The following is a 24,931-nucleotide window of genomic DNA, read 5'->3' on the forward strand; positions in this document are numbered from 1 at the left end:
GATGTGCTTAACCTTTAAATCAGTGGACTTGGAGTAAAGCAGATGACCCTCCATAATGAGGGTGGGCCTTGTCCAATCAGTTGAAGGTCTTAAGGCAAAAGACTGAGGTCCCCTGAAGAGAAAAGAATTCTGCCTCCAAATGTCCTTCAGACTTCAGCTGCACCATCTTCCCTTTCCCTGGGTCTCCAGCTTCAGACCTGCCCTGTAGAATTTAGGCTTGTCAGCCCCTGTAATCTCATGAGCCAATTCCTTAATATAAAGTAAATCTCTCTCTCTGGCTCTCTCTTTCTCCCTTTATACACACACACATACACACATCCAACTATGATTCTGTTTCCCTGTAAAATCCCGACTAATATAATATCCTTTGTAAAATTTTAAACGAGAGGTTTATTTTTTCTTTTCATTTGCATAAACAATTAAAACTTAATTTGGGGATATTCCTACTCAGTGTGTAGAAATGGAAGAGAACCACATCAGCATGGCAGGGCCATGACTCAGTTTGGGTTACCTACCCTCTAGGTTATCGAATGCACGTTCATTAAGAGCCTACCCCCTGCAGGCACAGCACTGGCTTTTAGGTTGCCTGCTAGTAAATGCCATTGAAATCATCAAAATGACCAGTAGACATGAATCAGCATCATTTCTTATTAGGATTGCTGTGGGCTTTGGAGTAAACTAATAATAGCCCTGCAGACATCTACGTGCACCACAAAATGAGGGGAGACCCTCAGCTCTTTCTGCCATGACTTCTGGCTCAGTCAGCAGAGGGTACTGTCCACTTGTCTGCCCCTCTGGGAAACACTCCTCCCAATCACGTGGTTCTAATGGAAGCTACCATCTTTCTTCTGATCCCAAATCCCTGGCCACAGCGATGGTCCAGGGCCACAGGGGCCACATCTGGCTGGTCACAGAGCTCCAAACACAGGCGACTAGTCCAGGACTAGGAACTTACATAACATGGTTCAAGCAGTCTTTCCCTGGGATTTTCTAACAGGAAATAACAGATGGTACATTCGTTTTTTAAACTTTCTAGTGACGATAAAAAATTCAATATTAAAGCAAATGTCAGACACTGGAGCCCCCTCTTCCTGCCTCAAGCCACTCACTGCAACTCAGCAGTCTTACAGGGAAGCCAGGTGACCAAAGGAGGAGACGAGGGTTTCTGTGAAATCCTAAGACAAGGTTCCTGGAAGTTCCCTGGGAGCCCTCAAGGAAGGGTTATGTTTCCATCTGTTGCCTCTGGGCCTCTAAGAGCAGTTTAGTCTGAGTCAGTACAGCCCAGATCTCCTATATCACCTGTCAGGTACTCTTGTTTTCTCTTAAGTTTACATGAAACCAACTCAAAATTTTGGCTGAATCTCTTCCCTCCCTGAATGAACTGAAGTGAACTGAGGGACACAGAGCTGCTATGCTGGCATGAAGTCACACGGGGCAGTGGTAGCTGCTACTTTTAGCTGCTGACACATTTCCACTCCTCACCCCTGGACACAGAGGGGGTTAGGCCCTAGGACCACAGCAGCAATTATGAGGTCAGTAACTGGGGTGCAATACATGCACCCCAATGTTCACAGCAGCACTATTCACAATAGCCAAGACGTGGAAGCAACCTAAATGTCCATCAACAGATGAAAGGATAAAGATGTGATATATATACACACACACACACACACACCCAATGGAATATTAGTCATAAAAAAGAATGAAATAATGCCATTTGCAGCAACGTGGATGGACCTAGAGATTATGATACTAAGTGAAGTAAGTGAGACAGAGAAAGACAAACATCATATGATATCACTTATATGTGGGATCTAAAAAAATGATGTAAATGAACTTATTTATGAAACAAATAGACTCACAGATGTAGAAAACAAACATATGGTTACCAGAGGGGATAGTGGCATAGGGAGAGAGTTTGGGATTAACATATACACACTACTATATATAAAATAAAAAACAAGGACCTACTGTATAGCACAGGGAACTATATCAATGTCTTATAATAACCTATAATGGAAAAGAATCTGAAAAAAGAATGGAAATATAACTGAATCACTTTGCTGTGCACCTGAAGCTAGCACAACATTGTAAATTAGCCATTCTTCAATTTTTAAAAATGGTTATGAAAAAAAACACATGACCCCAGTAGAGTTTACTTCCCTGGATTAATGTACAGATGCCAGGAGCAGCAATTACTGTCTCCTGGGGTTGAAAGGCTGGAAGGCTGTGGAGATGGGTCTCACCACGATCCTCCCCCAAGAACAAGGTGCTTCTGCATCTGGAGCAGATGAAGCCAGGCAGGGACACACAGCGGTCAGAGAAAACAGCCTGTGAGCAGCCCTGCTCACTGAGGCCCTCCTTCCCCTTTGCTGCACCATCTCTCCAGCCCCACCAGCTCTCACAGAGCCCCACTTCTATTCCTGAGACGTAAACCTACCTGCACCTCAGGTGTAATAGAACCCCTGACTCATCCCCTGGAGCTGCACCCCTGTCGAGGAGACTTGCCCAGTAGAGCTGGCCCTGCAGGCAGACATCTGCCTGAGACGCTCTCCACTTTGGCTACACTCCACGTCCTCCATCACCTGCCCCATGGAACACAGGTATGACACATACTTTAGGACCAATACAGTAATGTAAAATTAATTACAGATAATGATGCTCATCTCTCTTAGAATGCACCTAATTAATTATGGGGCCATGCCTTTATTTTTTCAAGCCAAGAGAAGACTGAACTAGGCTTCCTTTCTTTCTCCCACTTGAAAGTCTCCCAAGATCCCCATGCTTATACCCTCCCACCATCCAGGGCAAGAATTTCCCAAAGACCGTTCTCTGCTGTAAGGATTTTAGGCCTCAGCGAGGGCTTTAGGTGTTACTGTTTGGAAGCAGATGCTCTTTCTTTTTTTTTTTTTTTTTTTTACTTAGTGTCTGTCACTTTAAAAAAAATTTTTTTAATTTAATTTAATTTATTTTTGTATACAGCAGGTTCTTATTAGTCATCAGTTTTATACACATCAGGGTATACATGTCAATCCCAATCGCCCAATTCATCACACCACCACCCCCGCCCCCCTGCCGCTTTCCCTGCTTGGTGTCCCTACGTTTGTTCTCTACACCTGTGTCTCAATTTATCTCCTGCAAACCAGTTCATCTGTACCATTATTCTAGGCTCCACATATATGCGTTAATATATGATATTTGTTTTTCTCTTTCTGACTTACTTCACTCCGTATGACAGTCTCTATATCCATCCACGTCTCAACAAATGACCCAATTTTGTTCCTTTTTATGGCTGAGTAATATTCCGTTGTAGATATGTACCACATCTTCTTTACCCATTCATCTGTCGATGGGCATTTAGGTTGCTTCCATGAACTGGCTATTGTAAATAGTTCTGCAATGAACATTGGGGTGCATGTGTCTTTTTGAATTATGGTTTTCTCTGGGTATATGCCCAGTAGTGGGATTGCTGGGTCATATGGTAGTTCTATTTGTAGTTTTTTAAGGAACCTCCATACTGTTCTCTATAATGGCTGTATCAATTTACATTCCCACCAACAGTGCAAGAGGGTTCCCTTTTCTCCACACCCTCTCCAGCATTTGTTGTTTGTAGATTTTCTGATGATGCCCACTCTAACTGGTGTGAGGTGATAGCTCATTGTAGTTTTTATTTGCATTTCTCTAGTAATTAGTGATGTTGAGCAGCTTTTCATGTGCTTCTTGGCCATCTGTATGTCTTCTTTGGAGAAATGTCTACTTAGGTCCTCTGCCCATTTTGGGATTGGGTTGTTTGTTTTTTTAACAATGAGCTGCATGAGCTGTTTATATATTTTGGAGATTAATCCTTTGTCCGATGATTCATTTGCAAATATTTTCTCCCATTCTGAAGGGTTGTCTTTTCATCTTGTTTATGGTTTCCTTTGCTGTGCAAAAGCTTTGAAGTTTCATTAGGTCTCATTTGTTTATTTTTGTTTTTATTTCCATTACTCTAGGAGGTAGATCAAAAAAGATCTTGCTGTGATTTATGTCAAAGAGTGTTCTTCCTATGTCTTCCTCTAAGAGTTTGATAGTGTCTGGTCTTACATTTACGTCTTTGATCCATTTTGAGTTTATTTTTGTGTATGGTGTTAGGGAGTGTTCTAATTTCATTCTTTTACATGTAGCTGTCCAGTTTTCCTAGCACCACTTATTGAAGAGGCTGTCTTTTCTCCATTGTATATCCTTGCCTCCTTTGTCATAAATTAGTTGACCATAGGTGCGTGGGTTTACCTCTGGGCTTTCTGTCTTGTTCCATTGATCTATGTTTCTGGTTTTGTGCCAGTACCATATTGTCTTGATTACTGTAGCTTTGTAGTATAGTCTGAAGTCAGGGAGTCTGATTCCTCCAGCTCCGTTTTTTTCCCTCAAGACTGCTTTGGCTATTTGGGGTCTTTTGTGTCTCCATAAAAATTTTAAGATGATGTGTTCTCGTTCTGTAAAAAACTGTAAAATTGCTATTGGCAATTTGATAGGGATTCCATTGAATCTGTAGATTGCTTTTGGTAGTATAGTCCTTTTCACAATATTGATTCTTCCAATCCAATAACATGGTATATCTCTCCATCTGTTGGTATCATCTTTAATTTCTTTCATCAGTGTCTTATAGTTTTCTGCATAAAGGTCTTTTTTCTCCCTAGGTAGGTTTATTCCTAGGTATTTTATTCGTTTTGTTGCAATGGTAAATGGGAGTGTTTCCTTAATTTCTCTTTCAGATTTTTCATCATTAGTGTATAGGAATGCAAGAGATTTCTGTGTCTCAATTTTGTATCCTGCAACTTTCCCAAATTCATTGATTAGCTGTAGTAGTTTTCTGGTGGTGTCTTTAGGATTCTCTATGTATAGTATCATGTCATCTGCAAACAGTGACAGTTTTACCTCTTCTTTTCCAATTTGCATTCGTTTTATTTCTTTTTCTTCTCTGATTGCCGTGGCTAGGACTTCCAAAGCTATGTTGAACAACAGTGGCAAGAGTGGACATCCTTGTCTTGTTCCTGATCTTAGAGGAAATGCTTTCAGTTTTTCACCATTGAGAATGATGTTTGCTGTGGGTTTGTCGTATATGGCCTTTATTACATGGAGGTAGGTTCCCTCTATGCCCACTTTCTGGAGAGTTTTTATCATAAATGGGTGTTGAATTTTGTGAAAAGCTTTTTCTGCATCTATTGAGATGATCATATGGTTTTTATGCTTCAATTTGTTAATATGGTGTATCACATTGATTGATTTGCATATATTGAAGAATCCTTGAATCCCTGGGATAAATCCCACTTGATCATGGTGTATGATCCTTTTAATGTATTGCTGGATTCTGTTTGCTAGTATTTTGTTGAGGATTTTTGCATCTATATTCATCAGTGATATTGGTCTGTAATTTTCTTTTTTTGTAGTATCTTTGTCTGATTTTGGTGTCAGGGTGTTGGTTGCCTCATAGAATGAGTTTGGGAGTGTTCCTTCCTCTGCAATTTTTTGGAAGAGTTTGAGAAGGATGGTTGTTAGTTGTTTTCTAAATGTTTGATAGAATTCAACTGTGAAGCCATCTGGTCCTGGACTTTTGTTTGTTGGAAGATTTTTTAATCACAGTTTCAATTTCATTACTTGTGACTTGTCTGTTCATATCTTTTTTTCTTCCTGGTTCAGTCTTGGAAGGTTATACTTTTCTACGAATTTGTCCATTTCTTCCAGGTTGAACATTTTATTGGCATAGAGTTGCTTGTAGTAGTCTCTTAGGATGCTTTGTATTTCTGCAGTGTTTGTTGTAACTTCTCCTTTTTCATTTCTAATTTTATTGATTTGAGTCCTCTCCCTCTTTTACTTGATGAGTCTGGCTAATGGTTTATCAATTTTGTTTATCTTCTCAAAGAATCAGCTTTTATTTTTATTGATCTTTGCTATTGTTTTCTTTGTTTCTATTTCATTTATTTCTGCTCTGATCTTGATGATTTCTTTCCTTCTGCTGACTTTGGGTTTTGTTTGTTCTTCTTTCTCTAGTTCCTTCAGGTGTAAGGTTAGATTGTTTATTTGAGATTTTTCCTGTTTCTTGAGGTAGGTTTGTATAGCTATAAACTTCCCTCTTAGAACTGCTTTTGCTTCATACCATAGGTTTTGGATCATCGTGTTTTCATTGTCATTTGTCTCTAGGTATTTTTTTATTTCCTCTCTGATTTCTTCAGTGATCTCTTGGTTATTTAGTAATGTATTGTTTAGCCTCCATGTGTTTGTGTTTTTTATGTCTTTTTCCCTATAATTGATTTCTAATCTCATAGCATTGTGGTCAGAAAAGATGCTTGATATGATTTCAATTTTCTTAAATTTACTGAGGCTTGATTTGTGACCCAAGATGTGATCTATCCTGGAGACTGTTCCGTGTGCACTTGAGAAGAAAGTGTAATCTGCTGTTTTTGGATGGAATGTCCTGTAAATATCAATTAAATCTATCTGGTCTATTGTGTCATTTAAAGTTTCTGTTTCCTTATTTATTTTCATTTTGGATGATCTATCCATTGGTGTAAGTGAAGTGTTGAAGTCCCCCACTATTATTGTGTTACTGTCGATTTCCTCTTTTATAGCTGTTAGCAGTTGCCTTATGTATTGAGGTGCTCCTGTGTTGGGTGCATATATACTTATAATTGTTATATTTTCTTCTTGGATTGATTCCCCCGATCATTATGTAGTGTCCTTCCTTGTCTCTTGTAACATTCTTTATTTTAAAGTCTATTTTATCTGATATGAGTATAGCTACTCCAGCTTTCTTTTGATTTCCATTTTCATGGAATATCTTTTTCCATCCCCTCACTTTCAGTCTGAATGTGCCCCTAGGTCTGAAGTGGGTCTCTTGTAGACAGCATATATATGGGTCTTGTTTTTGTATCCATTCAGTGAGCCTGTGTCTTTTGGTTGGAGCATTTAATCCATTCATGTTTAAGGTAATTATCGATATGTATGTTCCTATGACCATTTTCTTAATTGTTTTGGGGGTTTTTTTGTAGGTCCTTTTCTTCTCTTGTGTTTCCCACTTAGAGAAGTTCCTTTAGCATTTGTTGTGCAGCTGGTTTGGTGGTGCTGAATTCTCTTAGCTTTTGCTTGCCTGTAAAGCTTTTGATTTCTGCATCGAATCTGAATGAGATCCTTGCCAGGTAGAGTAATCTTGGTTGTATGTTCTTCCTTTTCATCACTTTAAGTATATCATGCCACTCCCTTCTGGCTTGTAGAGTTTCTGCTGAGAAATCAGCTCTTAACCTTATGGGAGTTCCCTTGTATGTTATTTGTCATTTTTCCCTTGCTGCTTTTAATAATTTGTCTTTGTCTTTGATTTTTGCCAGTTTGATTACTATGTGTCTTGGCATGTTTCTCCTTGGGTTTATCCTGTACAGGACTCTGCACTTCCTGGACTTGAGTGGCTATTTCCTTTCCCATGTTAGGGAGGTTTTCTACTATAATCTCTTCAAATATTTTCTCTGGTCCTTTCTCTCTCTTCTCCTCCTGGGACCCCTATAATGCAAATGTTGTTGCGTTTAATGTTGTCCCAGAGGTCTCTTAGGCTGTCTTCATTTCTTTTCATTCTTTTTTCTTTATTCTGTTCTGCTGCAGTGAATTCCACCATTCTGTCTTCCAGGTCACTTATCCGTTCTTCTGCCTCAGTTATTCTGCTATTGATTCCTTCTAGTGTAGTTTTCATTTCATTTATTGTATTGTTCATCTCTGTTTTTTGTTCTTTAATTCTTCTAGGTCTTTGTTAAACATTTCTTTCATCTTTTCGATCTCTGCCTCCATTCTTTTTCCGAGATCCTGGATCATCTTCACTATCATTATTCTGGATTCTTTTTCTGGAAGGTTGCCTAGCTCCACTTCATTTACTTGTTTTTCTGGGGTTTTACCTTGTTTCTTCATCTGGTACATGGCCCTCTGCCTTTTCATCTTGTCTATCTTTCTGTGAATGTGATTTTTGTTCCACAGGCTGCAGGATTGTAGTTCTTCTTGCTTCTCACAGCTGCTCTTTCTGATGTCTTGCTTTTCCTCTCCCTTCCCCCCACCGAGCTCTGCAGCTCGGCAGGAAAATGCACAGGCCTGGGGAGGGAGGCTTCGTCCCTGCACTGCCCTATGCAGGTGCTGGCTGGGGAGCTGGGTGCCAACAGGAGAGTGAGGGGCACTCGGACACTCTTCATTCAGCTGTCAGTGGTACCCGTGACCCCCCACACACACACAGCCTCTCTGAGGCCTTGACCAGCTGCAGCTGCTGGGAGCACAGTAGACCTTTGTGAAAACCAGCAAATGACTGAATCAAAGGAGCAGGGATTAGAGCCAGTGTGCCAGTTGGATGTGCATGTGCAGCTCATTGGAGGACTGCCGAGTCCCCTTTCTCCACTGCACCATGTGTGTCTGCAACCCAGAAGACACCCTTCCAAAAGGGGAACAGCAAAGTGGCAGCTGCACAGAGCCCCCTGCTGTAACCCAGCTCCTATACCATGCTGTCCCCACGCTCTGCCCCATGTTTTTGTCCACTCATCTCCTATCAAACCCACGGTGGGTCTCCTATCCATCCCATGGACACACACCCCATTCTGAAATAAGGAAGCCCATATCCTCAAAGCTAAGCCAGTTCACCCAGCTGGTGCATGATGGATCTGGGATCAGTGTCAGACCTGCCCATCCCACTTCCTGAGTTCTGCCCCTCCCAAATGGGTCCCCTGCTGGTCATCATTCTCTTGGCCTCGGTACCTCCACTTGGAGATGGGTGTCATTAATCCTGTGAGGTGTGGATGGCTCTACAATGGCGATGGTTCTCACAGGGGAGCAGGGGAGATTTTGCTCCCCAGGGGATATTTGGCAATGTCTGGAGACACCTCCACAACCTGGGGGTGGCGCTGGAGTTTGCTACTGGAGTCTAGTGGGTAACAGTCAGGGATGCCAATAAACATACTACAGTGCACAGGACAGTCCCTAAAATAAAGACTTCATCAGCCCCGAATGGCCATCGTGCTGAGGTTGAGAAAATTACCCTACAAGATCCCTCCATAGCTAAGCCCCTACTGGTTTCCCAAATTAGCCGAAAACATGGTTAAGGGAGAGCACAGACTGCTCTCACTAATTATTCATTCATTTGACCAGTATTTACTGAGTACCAGCTATGGGCCAAGCACTCCTCTAACTGCTGGAGACTTAACAATGAACCAGACAGATCTGCTCACCTGGAGCAGATATTCTAAGCGGGGCTGAGGAGAAAGACAGACACAAAATGAATCAACAAACAGAAAAATGGCAGATGCTGATAAGAGCTATTTGGAGAATTGCAACAAGGTGGTGTAGTAGGGAGGGATGAGGTGTCTGATTTTGATCTGGTGGTCAGAGTGGTCCCCTGCAGGAGTGACATTTAAGCTGAACCATAAGAAGATGCCAGCCACCGATGTATCAGGAAGAGAATTTTCTAGGCAGAGGCGAGAGTGACTGCAAAGATTCAAGACAGGAAGGGGCTTGTTGTGTCTGAGCAACAGACAAAAGCCAACGTAGCAAAGGAAGACGGGAGGGAGGCAGGTGGGACAAATGTCACCTGTGTGTGAGGGGCTCCACTGGAGGGTCTGATAGGAGACTGATGGGCTCTGGTCTGTTTCCAAAGATGGCCCACTGATGTGGATGGGCTAGAAGAGAGCAGGGAAGTCCCTTTAGATGGTTACCAGGTAATCCGGGGGGAGGGATGGGGACGTGGACAGTGTGGTGAGAGTGGGATAAAGGAAAGTGCTGATATGGGGGATGGGGGGAGGATTTCAAGAACGAGAGTTCTTTAGGGAGGGGTGAGGGCAGGACAGGCATCCAGGATAAGTCCTGCATGCAGCTTGGGCAAAGGAGACCTGGATGAGAAGCAAGGTGGGGTGCAGTTCAAACTGAGCAGTTGGTTTTGGCCAATTCAGCTTCAGATGTGCACGTGATCCCCTGTGGAGCTGTAGGCAGGCAGCTGGATCTCATCAGTGGACTGGAGTTCCCAGAGGTTGGAGCTGGAGAGAAGGGCTTAGGAGCTTCTCAGGAGTTACTGAAATGAGTCCTCCTCCCGCCCCCATTTGGTCTTTGCCACTGAATGGGGTACTGATGGGGCGAGACCATGCCGGGAGCAGGCGAGGTCAGCTCCCAGAACGCCACGCCTGCCATCGAGTTCTTTCTCAATGTAACAGGTGACTTCTTCTCCTTCTATGCCCTTGAATATGTGCAAACTGCCTTCTACAGAAGGCCAGCTCTGGGCTCTGAGGTCCTGTAATGAACAGGAGAGCAGGAATATTGAAGAGGTGTGGGAGGCAGGGTCATGTGGAGGAAAGACACGAGCAGCTGTCATCCGCTGGGACCTCTGCACACTCACTGACACTTACAGGGACTCATCCCCAGAGGAGAATGGATGGTCCTCCGGCACCCTTGACTGAGCACGGTGACTTGCAGCTCCTGGAAATGTGAGCATATGCCTGGAGTTATGGAACGTGCCTGGCCTGTCTTGAGGGAGCAGCTTCCTTGACCTCGTTTACAGTAATGCCTGACAACGACCGTGGCTGGATCCCAGAGGCATCACCATGGCCTCCACCCTTCTGATGGTCCCCAGGTATCCCCGCACCAGATCTCCTGCCCTCTCACATGTGGCTTCCTGGACAAGAGAGGCAAGAGTGGCTCTCTCACCCTCAGGGACTAATTTCTTAGAGTTAATGACCTTTTAAAAGAGAAACAGCTCAGCTTTGTCACTCTAATACAATGGTTCCTGAATTCTTCAGGGAATTAGCTAGGTCTTATTCCTGCCTCAAAGACAAGCAGCCAGAGGCAGAAATGGAGATGGGGAAGAAAGAAGCTGAACATTTTCTGACTGCCCACTGCATGCCAGGTGTTGTGCTTGGTGAAGAGGTGTTTTCTCACTGAAGTCTCACAGTAACTCTTCCAGGTGGGTGTTATCTGGGTTCGACTAGAGATTCAGAGCGGTTGAGTAACTTGCTCAAGTAATGTAAAAATCATAGGAAGGAAAATACTCTCAACCCTGGGCTCTTCCAAGACGCCTGTGACTCTTCAGCTGCAGCCCTGATGGTTCCAGCAAGCCGTCCCATTAACCTCATGACAAGGCCCTGTTTTGAGAACTGTGGCTGAAGAACCACTTGTCTCCAGGAAAATTTCTGCTGACCAATCTCAGCCACTCTCGGGCACAATTCAGTAGTTATGAGATAGTCACGGATGTTCAGCTCAGTTGCTGCCGTCTCTCTGCCAGATTGATGATGGTGGGAAGATATGGGTTGGAGCCACCACGCCCTTATCATGTCACATCAACCACTAGCTCTGCTGGGACCCACCTGCCATATCCCTCATCTTGATTTGAAGATCAATATCTAGATTGCAAAAGGCATAGAAAGGCTTACGTTACCTAATTAGCCGTCTGTTTGCCTTTGGGTTAGCGAGGTTGCATTTTCAGCCAAGTAGAACATGATCAACAATACAGATTGTTTAAAATGGCCAACTTTCTGCAATTCAAAGCATATGGAGGGGAAATAAAATCACTATCCCTGATGAGGTAGAGAAAATTGTCAAGAACGTTTGACTCAAATGAAGACCATGGATCAACACTCATCCAGGTTAAGTGAAAAAGTATGTAAGCCACTCTTCGCTCTGAAGCAGTGCAGCTTTCTCTGATGCATTTACAAAGCTTTCTCAGTGAATCTCATTGTTAGGTAAAAATTTTTGTTTTATTTAACAAACACATCTGTGCCAGATATGTTCTAAGTTACATACATATATTAATTCGAGTCCTCATAATAAAACTAAAAAGTAGGTATTTTTGCTATTTACATAGTGTAGGAAACCCAGGCAAAGAGCTATCCAAGTTCACCAGCAGGTAGGTGGTGTTGCCAGCATCCAAGCTCAGGCTGCACTCTGCTATATCTAAAATGAAAAGAAAAACAGCTCCCAAAACGTCCCTGTTTCTTAAATAAATTGCAGAGAACCAGACTTCAGTATTCTTAATTATTTCCCCCAACCCTATGCCAACATTCCTTTTACACACATAACTCTGCACTCAGGACTAACAATCACCAAATTCACCCTTTTGGCTCGGGAAAATATTCTGTAACCTATTAATAAATGTGTCTCCTTTTTAGATTAAATTATTACTCATAGTACACAGATCAAAAGGGCCCTATTTGATCTTTGGCAAAAGATCAAATAGGGCCAACTTATCTGTTCAGATATTGGAGTGAAAAGATTATCTCTGACAGATGAAAACAATTAGATATAAGTATAGGCTGTAATAAATTACTCCATGAGAAAGTAGACTCCTTTTTTATTCCAAGACCTCTGACTAGTATCAAGAGTAGATTAAATGCATTCCTTTAGGGGAAATATACACTATCAGAAAGTTCTGCAGACTCTGATGAATTGATATTCATTGGAATGAAAGTGGAGAAGATCCTCTATGTTAAGAATGTTTCTCCTGAGTTATTAGTGTCCATTTATCATACCATCTAGCATATCTGAAGCCCTGGATTATACATTTTACCACCCTTTGCTACTTTTATTTACTCCCTTTTCATGTGCATTCTCCTGCCCCTGCTTACCCAGCCTGGATCCCACTGTTCAGTAAATAAATGACCATTGTATTAAAAACTCCTACTCTCTGTATCCCTGTCCTTCTGCTATATACTCCCAGCAAATGCTACACCCTGTCCTAGCTCTGCAGCCTGACAACTTAGTTCTTTTGTCTCAATTCTGAACCATCCTAAGCTGCAGATTCAGGACACAGCCAGTTCATGTTCTCCAGCCCCTGTGGACCTGAGTGCTCTTCTCATTTTGTTTACTTGTTCTTGGTTATCTACTGTCATGGGCAGAATAATAGCCCCAAATTTGTCCCTGTCCTAATCCCCAAAACCTGGAATATGCTACATTGCATGGCAAAAAAACAAACAAAAAAACCCTAAAAAACTAAAAAAAAAAAAAAAAAAAAAACTTTGCAAATGTGATTAAGTTAAGGAACTAGAGATGGGGGAGATTATCCTGGATTATTTGATGAGCCAGTGTAATCACAAGGATCCTTATAAGAGGAAGACAGGAGGGTCAGAGTCAGAGAAGGAGAAGTGACGATGGAAGCAGGTCAGCGAAAGAGAGAAAGAGAGAGATTAGAAGAAGTGATACTGCTGGTTTTGAAGCTGGAGGATGTGGCACTGAGCCAAGGAATGTGGGCCTCCTTTAGAATCTGGAATAGTCTAGAAAACATCCTCCCCTAGAGTCCACAAGGAACAAAGCCCTGCTGACACCTTGATTTTAGCCCAGTACACACCCTCTTTGAACTTCTCATCTCCAGGAACTTAAAAGAATAAATTTGTGTTGTTAAAGCCACTAAGTTTATTGAAATTTGTTAGAGCAGCAGTAGGAAATAGCACGATTATTCTTCCCATACCTCCAGAAAATACACAAAACGTCACCTCTCTCTTCACAAGTTCTAGAACCTCACTTCTCAGCAGACCACCCCACCCACGATTTCACAAGGAAAAATAGTAAGTCAGATATTCCTTCATCAGTTAGTCACAGATCCCTCCCCCCATCCCCACACAGACACACAAACACATTCTTTCTTTACTCTGTCTTTTGTAAAGAACCATAAATTGGTTTCATTGATCTTTCTGTATAGTTTGTCTATTTTCAATTTTATCAATTCTGCTTCTATCTTTACTAGTGCTTTCCATCTCCTTGCCTTGGGATTAGTTTACCTTTTTTCTAATTTCTTACATTTCTTAAAGTGGAAATATAGATTACTGGCTTGAGACCTTTATTCTTGCTTAATATAAGCACTTAATGCTATTAATTTCCCTCTAAGCACTGCTTTAGCTGCATCCCACAAATCTTGATATGCTGTGTTTTCATTTCCATTAAGTTCAAAATATTTTCCAATACCCTTTGTGACTTCCTTTTTGACTCATGGTTATTTAAATGCTTCTGGTTTAATTTGAAAATATTTGAGGTTTTCCCAGATACTTTCTACTATTAATATCTAGTTTAATTCCATTATGATCTGAGAAACCCTCCATTTTCATACCTAGTTTTTTCTCTCTGTCAATATATGTGTTCATGCCCCACCCATTCTTAAAAAGAGACCCATCCTTTGATCTTACTTTGTCATACCTATTATTCTCTAACTCCCTTTTACACTTGCTATCTCCCCACCTTCCTTCCCATTCACATCTGAACAATCCAAGTGCTTTTTGATTTCTTCCTGCTTTCCTAAGCCTGGGGCTGTAGACTCTCATTGGTTTCATAAGCTTCTCTAGCCTTCTAAGAATCGTTCTTTTTGTTTAAAATAGCCAGCGTTCATTTCATTTGCTTCTAATCAGGAATCCTGACTAGTGTTGCTTAAAAGTACCAGAAATGTATCCCTTCGCCACAGCATGTCATAAATCCTCTCCCAGTTTCAGCATCTCTTCACTATGGCAACCACATCTTGTGATATATAGCAGCAGATATAGAGGCACAGTGAACAGCAGCCAAGCAAGGAGAGCATTTCAAGAAGGAGGAGGTAATGAACTAGGGCACATTCTTTTGAGAGGTCACGTAAGGTGAAGGCTAAAAATGATCATTTGGTTTGGCAAAGTGGAGGTCAACAGTGGGGTGGGCATATAACTCATCATACAAACCAAGGCATTTTTGAGAGTGAAAGGAGTCACAATTAATTCATTGGCTATAAGCCAACACTGTAACAGGCAAACTGAGACATATGGTCTTCTTTTTCCGTGCATAGTGTCTTGAAAGGGTGGTTTTGGTGGAGCAGCAGGTAGGAAACACAACTGGTGTGGGTGGAGAAGAGAATGGGAAGTGAGGAAGGAGACAGCTCTTTTGAGGAGGAAGAGAATAAACAGCAGCTGAGAACCGGGTGGGGGGGAGGGGGAGGAGGAATGTGGGGTATGATTTGTATTTTCTTTCTCTTTGTTTTAAGAGGAGACATAGCGTGTTTTCATTTTGATAAGAATTATCCAATAGACAGGGAGAAATGGGATAGTAACAGGAAGGAATTTCTTGAGGAGTGAAAGGGAAGAGATGCAGTGGATGAGAGGGGCTGGCTGCAGACAGGAGTGGAGACACTCCATCCACTTGAACAAGAGAGGTGTCTGTTGTGGGTTGAATTGTGTCCCCGCAAAAGATATGTTGTAGTCCTAACCTCCAGTGTCTATGAATGTGACCTTATTTGAAAATAGGATCTTTGAAGATGTAATTAAGTTAAAACGAGGTCATACTCCATTGGAATTAGGATTAGGTGGGCCGGACCCAACCTGGTTAATGTCCATGTGATGACAGAGGCAGAGATTTGAGTGATGAATCTACAAAGCCAGAACACCAAGGACTGCTGGCAACACCAGATAGGAAGAGAAAGGCATGGAATAGAGTCTCTCCTTAGAGCCTTCAGGGAGAGTATGGTCCTTCTGACACTTTGCTTTCTGAACTGTGAAAGCATACATTTCTGTTGTTTAAAAGTACCCTGGGCTTCCCTGGTGGCGCAGTGGTTGAGAGTCCGCCTGCCGATGCGGGTGGGGGACACTGGTTTGTGCCCCGGTCCGGGAGGATCCCACATGCTGCGGAGCGGCTGGGCCCCTGGGCCATGGCCGCTGAGCCTGCACTCCGCAAAGGGAGAGGCCACAACAGTGAGAGGCCCGCGTACCACTAAAAAAAAAAAAGTACCCAGTCTGCAGTACTTTGTTACCGCTGCCCCGGGAAAGTAACAAAGCATCACAGCTGGGTTCTGATCCAGGGGGGCTGGAAAACAATAATGAGAAGATGAGGTTGCTTCCTTGGGATGAAGTAAGATCAAAACGCTACACCTCCTATGTGTCAGCTAGGGGAAAGGTGAAGGTGAAATGTCCTAGGACAGAGAAGAGAGACGATTAGCACCCTGGTTAAGAGATAATGAAAGACGATGACAAAGCAGCCATCAGGGGGCCGCTCACCCACACTCAGCTCTGTGCACAAGCCCCGGGGAGCTTTTGGACACTTGTAGACGCCAGTGAGGTGTCACCCATGGGCGTGTTGGCAAATTTCCCGTGGTCCCATTGTTCTCTGGTAACCCAGCCAAGCCTCTCTCAGCAGGAGGACAGAGCTGGGCTCCCCGCAGGCTCACCTGCTTCCGGGAGCCTGAATCACTCCATTAATGACAAAATGGTTCAGAGCTCAGAGCCGCCTGGGTTCGAACTTCACTAGCTCTGTAACCTTTAGCTCCCATTCCACCACACCACCCACCTCCCATCTCTGCTGCTCTGACATTAACATCTGTTCTCGCACTCACCTGTTGGTTTTCTTAGATTCCCCTCCTTCTCTGAAGGATTTGGTTTGCAATCCTGTTAAAGCTGCACCCCAGCGATTTCTGACCAGTTGACCCGCCCTGTGACACAGCCAGCACTCAGCAGGAGAAAGTTCCCAGAACCCTTGTGCCAACTACAAACTGGCACTTGCCATCTGCCTCTACAAGGATGACATCACAAGCTGCTGCAACCACTGACTTTCAACACCTCCTGAAAGGAGTTCAGGGTGGAGACCAGCAGTGAGGCACTCTGAACTGGCAGAACAGGTCTTCAGATAGATATTTTCAGGAGGAGATTTTATGAGCCCCATTTTTGCATCTCCTCGTATCTAGAAAAGCACTAACATCCTTCGTGGTGATGTCTGCTCCTCGTGACCAGCAGTAATCTTCACGAGACTAGCAGCAACCTTCTGCAAAACTATGTGCTCGATTATGTGCACTCCCCCTCCACCAAAATCACATACATGCTGACCTTCTCCCCACCTCAAACAGTCCTCAGTTTGCCCCAAATAAAACTTAACTCATAACTCTCACGTTGTGCTTATTTTTTTTCAGTCGACACTTGCTTCGTTCACAGCAGACTCCTTGGGCCACTTCTTCTTAGCTCCTGATTTGTTTTGTAAAATATGCAAGAGGATGTTTTGTAAACAATTATAAAATAGACGGGATTTCCCTCTTTATTTTCCTCTCCTTCCTTCCCTCCCCCTTCCTCCCTCTTCTTGCCTCCCAGCTCCCACCTACAACGCCTTTCTTGGTGAGCACCCCCACACCTGCACACACCCATCAACCTGTACACACACCCTCACACCTGCACATACCCCCTCACACCCACACACACACCCCTCACACCTGCACACACCCATCAACCTGTACACACACCCATCAACCCGCACACACACCCTCACACCCACACACACATCCTCACACCCGCACACACATCCTCACACCTGCACACACACCCACACCTTCAGGCACACTCATCAGTGAGCCTGGGGCTCTGTGCTGAGAAAACAAAGACGATTCCAGGCACTCGCCATCCCATGAGGCAGAGGGAACCTCCCCAGGGCCTCACTGGACTGTTTGGCGGCCAGATACCCTTCAAGGTCAGCACCCGCAGGACCAGGAACGCAGTTTTAAACTCATGACACACCTCCCATCACTTTGAGGGTGATGCTGCGTTTTGGAGTATTTCACCCCCCAAAAAATCCAGCAAGTGGTCACTGCCAGGGCTTCCCTGAAGCAGTAACCCCTGTAAAGGGGGCAGGCTGTAAAGCACAGGCCTGCAGCATCCCTCAATGCACTCGGGTACCACAGCTGCCTCCCCGGGGCACCCCCCAGGGAGCGAGGCCTCCAGAGCAGGGCTGGCCCTGCAGAGCCCTGCAGCCCTGCGTGTGTCACTCACACACCCACACTGACACCTGGAGCAGCAGGGGAAACCCCATAAAGGAGCTGCAGCAGCTAATGAGGCACTTTATAAGCAGCGGGGTCCATTGGAAAGCTGACTTGCCCGTGGAAGAGAGCTATAACACAATAATTAGGTTTGACAAAAATGCCCGAGAGCAAGAGAGAGTGTGACAGGGCTGAATGAGTTACTTAAGAACGCAGGAGCTGGGGCTTGGGAGCCTCAGGACTCTCCCCCGTCTGGCTCCGCCGGCTCTGAGACCGCCTTGGGAACAGGACACGTATGACAAGATTTCAAACACCTCGAAGATGTGAGCCGGATGGAACTGGGTCGTCTCTGCCACAGGAGTCCCAGGGCGGACTGACCACTGTCCCACACCTGATCCTGGGGCCGGGGCACAGCCCCTGCCGTGGGGGAGGGTCTAGCGTGCAGATCTCAAAGCAGCCAGGGACAACGCGGTCCACAGTGTGGGTGCAGCCTGAGTGGGGAGCCCGCCAGATCGGGGGGTGGCACCAAAGACGGGGTTCAGGGGTACAAAAGAGCGTGGTGAAGAGCTGACACAAAAGGACAGGAACCAGGGAGACCCGGGCAGGTGGGAATGGGGTGTGTGTACAGGTGCGAGGGAGTGCGGGCAGGTGGGAGGGTGTGGGTACAGGTGGGACGGGTGTGCAGGTGTAAGGGTGGATCACGGAGAAGGGGGTTGCAGGTGGGGGCTGGGAGTCAAGAAGACGGAGGAAGGGGGAGGGAGGGGAGGAAAGGGAAAAAAGAAGGAGATCCAGGCTATTGCATAAATGTTTACAAAACATCCTCTTGCATATTTTACAAAAATAAATTCTCTTCGGAACATTTCAGTGTGTTCAGGATTCACTGCTTGGTGAGCCTTCGGGCTCCCAAGCCCACCGCGTTATTCCCTCATCCGGCCTTGGGTCTGGGTTTCAATTAACTCCAGGTAAAGCCTAACATCACCTCCAGCACTGGCCTTCAGGGGTGAAGATTAAATTAAGAAACAGGACACAAAGCTGAACTCTGATAAGGAGGAAGGACCCACCCGATTTTCAGTGCTAGGTGCACACGCAGGCAACTGCAGCAGGAGGAAAGAGCCCTCCCGTTTCCTGCGGAGCGTCTCTCCTTTACATCCTTCTGTTTTTAGCCACGCGATCGCCCTTACCAGAGCCGAGTGTAAACTGTAGAAAAGATCGTCCTGGGGATGTCGTAATCCCGCAGGAGCTGGGCCACGGAGGCACCTACTTTTGAAAGAAGGTCAGAAAAGCAGCCGGGCAGAATTGCCTTCGCCTTCCCCGGCTGCGAGTCCGGACCCCACGTGGGGCGGTGACTCGGGAGGCTGCCTGGCAAATCTCTCCTTCCTAGGAAGCCTCACCCTCTTTTCCAAGACGGCCCGGAGAGAGAAGTTTGTGTGTGACTTTCAGACGTTCTCGGTTAATAAGAGTGAGCAGTGTCCGCCTTCTGATCGTCTGACGTGCCCGTTGGGACCATCCAGCTGACAACATAACCTCAACTCCAGGGCCCCCCTGGCAGGCAGCAGAAATTCCACCAAACCCACAGCAAAGCGAAGCTCCCCAAGGCCTCGCACTCCTCCTGGGAGCCCTGCGACTCCGGGTCCCAGCCCCTCCCCCCAACTTCCCTCTCCCACTTCCGGGAGCCCCCAGGGCTCTGCGCTCGCTCGGGACGCGGTTCCCCGTCCCAGGGGTCCTCTGCAGGCGTCTGGCCCCTGGGATGCTGCACGCGAACGCTGAGCCCAGTGACGAGCCCAACCCCAGGGCACCAAGGCCACCCGAGGAGTCCCTCTGATGGGAACCACGTGTCCTCAAAGAGGGGGACGGTGTCCCGGGGGCCCCTCAGCAGCACTGCTTTGCCTCCACAACGGCTCAGGCCCCTGGGGGAGCAGTGCCTTCCACATCATCCCTTATGGCTCAGATGTGGCCCGTGGGGCCGAGCCGGGGAAGAGAAGGGACCCCACATTCCCCTCCTGCCCGGTCCCCACCTGAGCCCTCACTCAGCCCCTCCCCTCTCCTTCCCCCTTAGAGAGCGACCCATCAAAAACAGCTGCCTGGGCCACACCAGGGCCTCTGATGCTCCATGGCTAGACCCTGGTTAAGCTGTGTCCACATGCCTGGTCCACGAAGCAGAAAGAGCCATTGCTAGAAGTGGGGCGGGGACAGCAGAGGACCAAGTCAGAAGACCCCTGCCCATCTCCCTCTACAGTAACCACTGGGCAGCCCTGTGACCTTGGACTCAGAGAGGTGGGCCGGGTGCTGCCCGCCATACCTGCCCTGCAAGTGTGGGGAGCGGTGTACAGAGCAGATACTCCTTGCGCAAACCATGCAGAAATCCTAAGGTGCTAGACACGTGCTAGCCATCGCCCTGATTAGTAATGATACGGATCATCATAGCAAACGTAATAGGTCAGAATACTCTGGGGAGAAACCTCATTAGAGGAACTTATTCCCTCTGCTGTATGGAAAGAAAACAAGTGAGTTCTAAAGACACCTCCAGGCGTTGGAAGAGGACAAACTCCCCCTCCCCTGTCCCCGGAACAGGAACTAAATACAATGGGGGTGACCAGCGTGGGCCCCGTCTGAGATGCTGGTACAACTGGGTGTGGGTGATGCTTAAATTGTCAGGGGAGGGGGACTTCTTTGGTAAAAACACAACTTAATAGAATCCATCATTGTATTACTTTGCTAGGGCTACTGTAACAAAATACAGTAGGCGGCTGTATTTCCTCACAGTTCTGGAGGCTTGAAATCCAAGATCAAGGCATCGGCAGAGTTGGTTCCTTCTGAGGCCTCCCTCTTTGGCTTGCAGACGGCCGACTTCTTGCTGTGTCCTCACGTGGTCTGCTTTCTGTGCGTGTCTGTGTCCTAATCTCCTCCTCTTACAAGGACACAGGTCATACTGGGTTGCGCCCCACCCATATGATCTCATTTAGCCTTAATTACCTCTTTAAAGACCCCATTTCCAAATCCAGCCAAATTCTGAGGTACTGGGGGTTAGGACTTCAATATATGAATTTGGGAGTGGACACTCCATAACAATCATTATTATTTAATCTTTCCACGACGAAGTAAAAAGGTTATTAAAGATAAAGAAATTGAGACCAAAAAAATGTCGTCTAACTGCCTGGGGCTTTTAGGACTCTCTGCCCACTGCGGGGAGTGGTCAGGGGACACTGCAGCTATGCCAAGGTCAAAGTCTCCCAGGGTGGCCCAGCCAATGGCTCGGGGTTAGGGGAGCTTGGCCATTTCCACCAACGAGGGCCTCCCCTGATGGGCAGGTCTGCTCTGGGCCTCCCAGACAGGCAGGGACTTTGTAGGGTCTGCACGGTGCGTGGGCTGAGAGCTTTCCCCCCAGTGAGCCTACCTCTGTCTTTTCGCGGTTGTTTGTCTCCAGTAAGCCTTTTGAGCGCCTCCCTCCATCTCGGCTGCCACAGATGGCAACAGACCCCAGACTGTCTGACCACCCCTGGTCGTGGGAAGATACACCATCCAGAACAACTTCCCCTTCATGCTCAGTCATCCTTAGAGGTGCTGGTTGGCGGGGAGGGATGGGGTGTCAGGCATGCATTGCATACCATACGCCCCTTAAAAATATTGGAAATTGCTCAAGACTGATACTCTCATCTGCACTGGGCTTGCATAGACGTTTCCTGGAGTGGTGCAATGGAATCGGTCCCAGTGACTGGGGCAGGAGATAGCAGGGTGCAGTGGGCCGGGATGGAGGAATTCTCTGTTCCTGAGGTCTGGATTCTTTGTGAAGACTCAAGCTTAGGAACCCTCAGCACAGCCCCCTTTCAAGGCCCTGGGAGAGGGGATGGGGGTCCCAATGTCCTCATAAGGACCTATGCTTTTGTGACACCTGCCAACGTTTTCTTCTTCAAGAGGGGCCCTGGAATTGTCTAAACCTCAGACCCCACAGAACTGAGCTCCGCCCCTACTTTTCACAAATATCCTTCCCTACACGTTAAAATGTTACCACGGGCACGTATTACAGCTTAACCGTGTTTTCGTTGCTATGTTACAACCCAGAATGAACAGGAGAGGATGAAGAAAGGGAGGGAAATTAACATACGGTTCAACTGCTAGAGAGAAAGGCCATGGCAGAGCAAAGAAGGGAGACACTGGAGACTGAAAAGGGTTTTTACAAATCAAAAGCCGAAACGAAGTGACCCCTCAGAATTCCTGGCAGTGGTGGTATTTGCTGTGGAGGAAGAACACAGGGGCTTGCTCTCCTGGGTGACGCCATGTGAGGCTCCATGAGAAACAGCGATGAAACCGACAGTCAAAGCATGTGTCCTGACCTCCCTTCACATCCTGCAGGGAACGCTGGCCCGCAAGCAGGGACCACCAGAATATGCTGCAACGGGAAAAAGCAGAGCCGCCAGGATGGCAAGTTGTGTTCAGGCCACCTCTGCCCAGCGATTCACAAGCCCTCCCTGGGGCGGAGAGTGGCTCACAGACCCTGCTCCCCTACCATCACCGGGGTCCCAGACCCACCAGCCCTGCAGACGTCTGGGGCCAATGAGCGGAAGATAATTGCCCCCATTACATTTCCTTTTACGAAACCCTTCAAAAGCGGTTTTCCCTAGAAGAGGAGCAGAGCTTTCCAATAAATACGCTTTCTTGTAATTCTCATGCAAGTCAGGGTGGTGAGGCAGGGCCCCTTGGTGTCCAGTTTTCTCAAGCAGTGAAAACAATCATCAGACTCTTCTAGACCCAGCTGCACCCCAACCAACTAAACAAGTGCCTTAGGGCTTCTGACTTAACCCCTCCGGTCTCAGTTTCCCCATCCTTAAAAAGGAATCACGACGATTTTCCGAGAAGCTCAAAAGAAATCACGCTTCTGAGAGAGCCGTAAAAACCAGAGTGCTATCCAAACGTTAAGACATTATCATTCACAGCTTTGTGTTTTGATGCGGAAATTTTGGTTGTAACTTAACCCAGAATCATACTGGAGCCAAGAGCAAGTCTTCTAGATAAATCGTCTCTGAGGAGATCATCGTATGGTGCTGTAAAGCCTGCGTCTCGTCTGACAGTCCCTCATTTCTATGCACGTACCCGCATGTCTTCCTCGTCTTTCAGACCCTTTCATCAGGTTGATACTCACCTTGCCCATATTTCACATCTTTCCTCGTCATAATTCAGCCCCGCCTGCTAGATTCATTGCTCCCTTCAGCAAATTGTACAGAACTTCTGGCAGCCCCACTGCTAGACCAGAGACACGTGGGGAAAACTTCCAGGCAGACGCTGGTTGTGAAGCGGTGAAGCAACTGCTGACGTGGGACCAGGCACCCCGGGCTCTGGGCACACCACGGAGGGCGTGGTCAGGGCACAGGGTCAGATTTTATTAGTTTTAGTCTCTTCTTATTTCTCTTCCCCAAAGCCTGGGAATTTGCACAGATCTTTGAGGTAACCAAATCTGGATGAGTTTGTTGAAAACGAATTAGAAAACAGAGACATCATTTGAAATAAATGAATCACTTAGAAGGAAAAACATACTCCAGGTCTGATGTACAATTAAAGAGTTGGTGACCTAAGGACACTTCCTCTATTCTAGAGTATTCTAGAGAGGAATACAAGAAGACATGACTCAGAGTGAAAGCAAAGCCCAATAGAGAGCACAAGTAAACTAGACCTAAAAAGACGGTCAGCAGACGAGGATCTTTCACCAGTTGAGACCAAGGTCCTTCTTGAGGATTTACGCACGGAAGTTTTCATTTTGTAGGATTAAGAGAGCCTCATAAGTCAGTTGTGCGCTAGATCACTTGCAAAAGCTTTTTAAAGTCAGGCATTGTGTGTGATGTGAAGTTATTGTTCTGAGAACACATCATCAGAGAACAAGTCCTTATCTGACCAAAACAAATAGACTGGACCATCGGTGTTGACGTCGCTGCTTGATGGCTTTGGAAGCGAGACAATTCTAAAAGCACGATCGCCCACTGTTAACGGAAAATTCAATGAGAGGCCATACTTAGTGCAACACATACAAAGCCCAGCCAGGGAAAGACTTCTATAAGGTCCCCCCCTAGCAGGACGTTCCTCCCGCTCTGGGAACTTGAATCTCGACCCTACTTGCCAGAGAGGGGCACCTACCTGTTCAGGACCCTTCCCCTTATCCCAAGATCAGGGCTCAGTTCCCAGCTCTGTTACTCCCCAGCCCTGTGAGCTAATTCTCTGATTTCTCCAAACCTTCCTTTTCTCAACTAAACTCGAGATAATGGTGCTTGCTCTCAGGGTTGCTATGGGAATTCATCGTGACACTGTGTGCTTAGCCCCGTGGCATTACGAAAGTGCTCAATAAAAGATAAATATTATTATAAAAGCTAGATATGATTATCAATTAATGTTTCCTGACGGAGTCCCCTGAACCCAAAGTGCTGCCAAGATTGCAGAAGGGGTTACTATGGCAAGAAGGGTGTACAGTAAACATCTCATCTACGTATGATAATGGCCAAGACAGAGGACAAATTCTTAACAAAAGAAATCCCCCCACCCAGCTCCTGTCAAGCAGATCCTCTTCCGAGTCCCTCCTTCTCTATTTAAATCATGCTGTCCTCCTGTGCGTCTTCGCACCAAGAATTTAATACAGATATAGCCCTTTCCTTCTCACTCCTGCTCTCTCTCTCTCTCTCTCTCAGGTGCTTGACATTCACAATTTAACGTTCACAGCCTCCAAGTCTTCGCCACAGACGTTTCCAGAGCTTTGGATTCCTAAACCCTGAAGGCTGCTGCACAGACCTACGTAGCATGCAAACCTGGGGAGTTTCACCCCTCTCCCATGAGGGCTCAGAGGAAGACTGGCGGTCTCTGCTCTTCCTCACCTTCCAGAACCCTGGGTGGAACAGAAGAATTTCGATGGACCGCCCATTGTGTCTTTGTTTTATTGGGAAGAGAATTTCCAGGTGAGGTGCTGCGTTCCTCAGTCGCACAGGGACCCCTGTTCCTTCCTGTGTCTCTTCACCAAGCACTTGCCACGCTTCCCCCAGCAACAGCAGCCTGAGATTTTGCCTGAAAGAGTAGAGCTGATGCTTATTTAAACACTTACTTAAAAGCTGTTCTTGTGCTGTTGGCCATCAATATGGCCGACATCTGGGCTAGAAGCACGTGGATGGGCCAATGGAAGTGGACAAGGAGTGTGATGTTTGTGTCCCATGCTAACGCCCACCAGAGAGCACCCCCCATAGA

Source organism: Kogia breviceps, chromosome 2, assembly GCF_026419965.1.
Source record: "Kogia breviceps isolate mKogBre1 chromosome 2, mKogBre1 haplotype 1, whole genome shotgun sequence".
NCBI lineage: Eukaryota > Metazoa > Chordata > Mammalia > Artiodactyla > Physeteridae > Kogia > Kogia breviceps.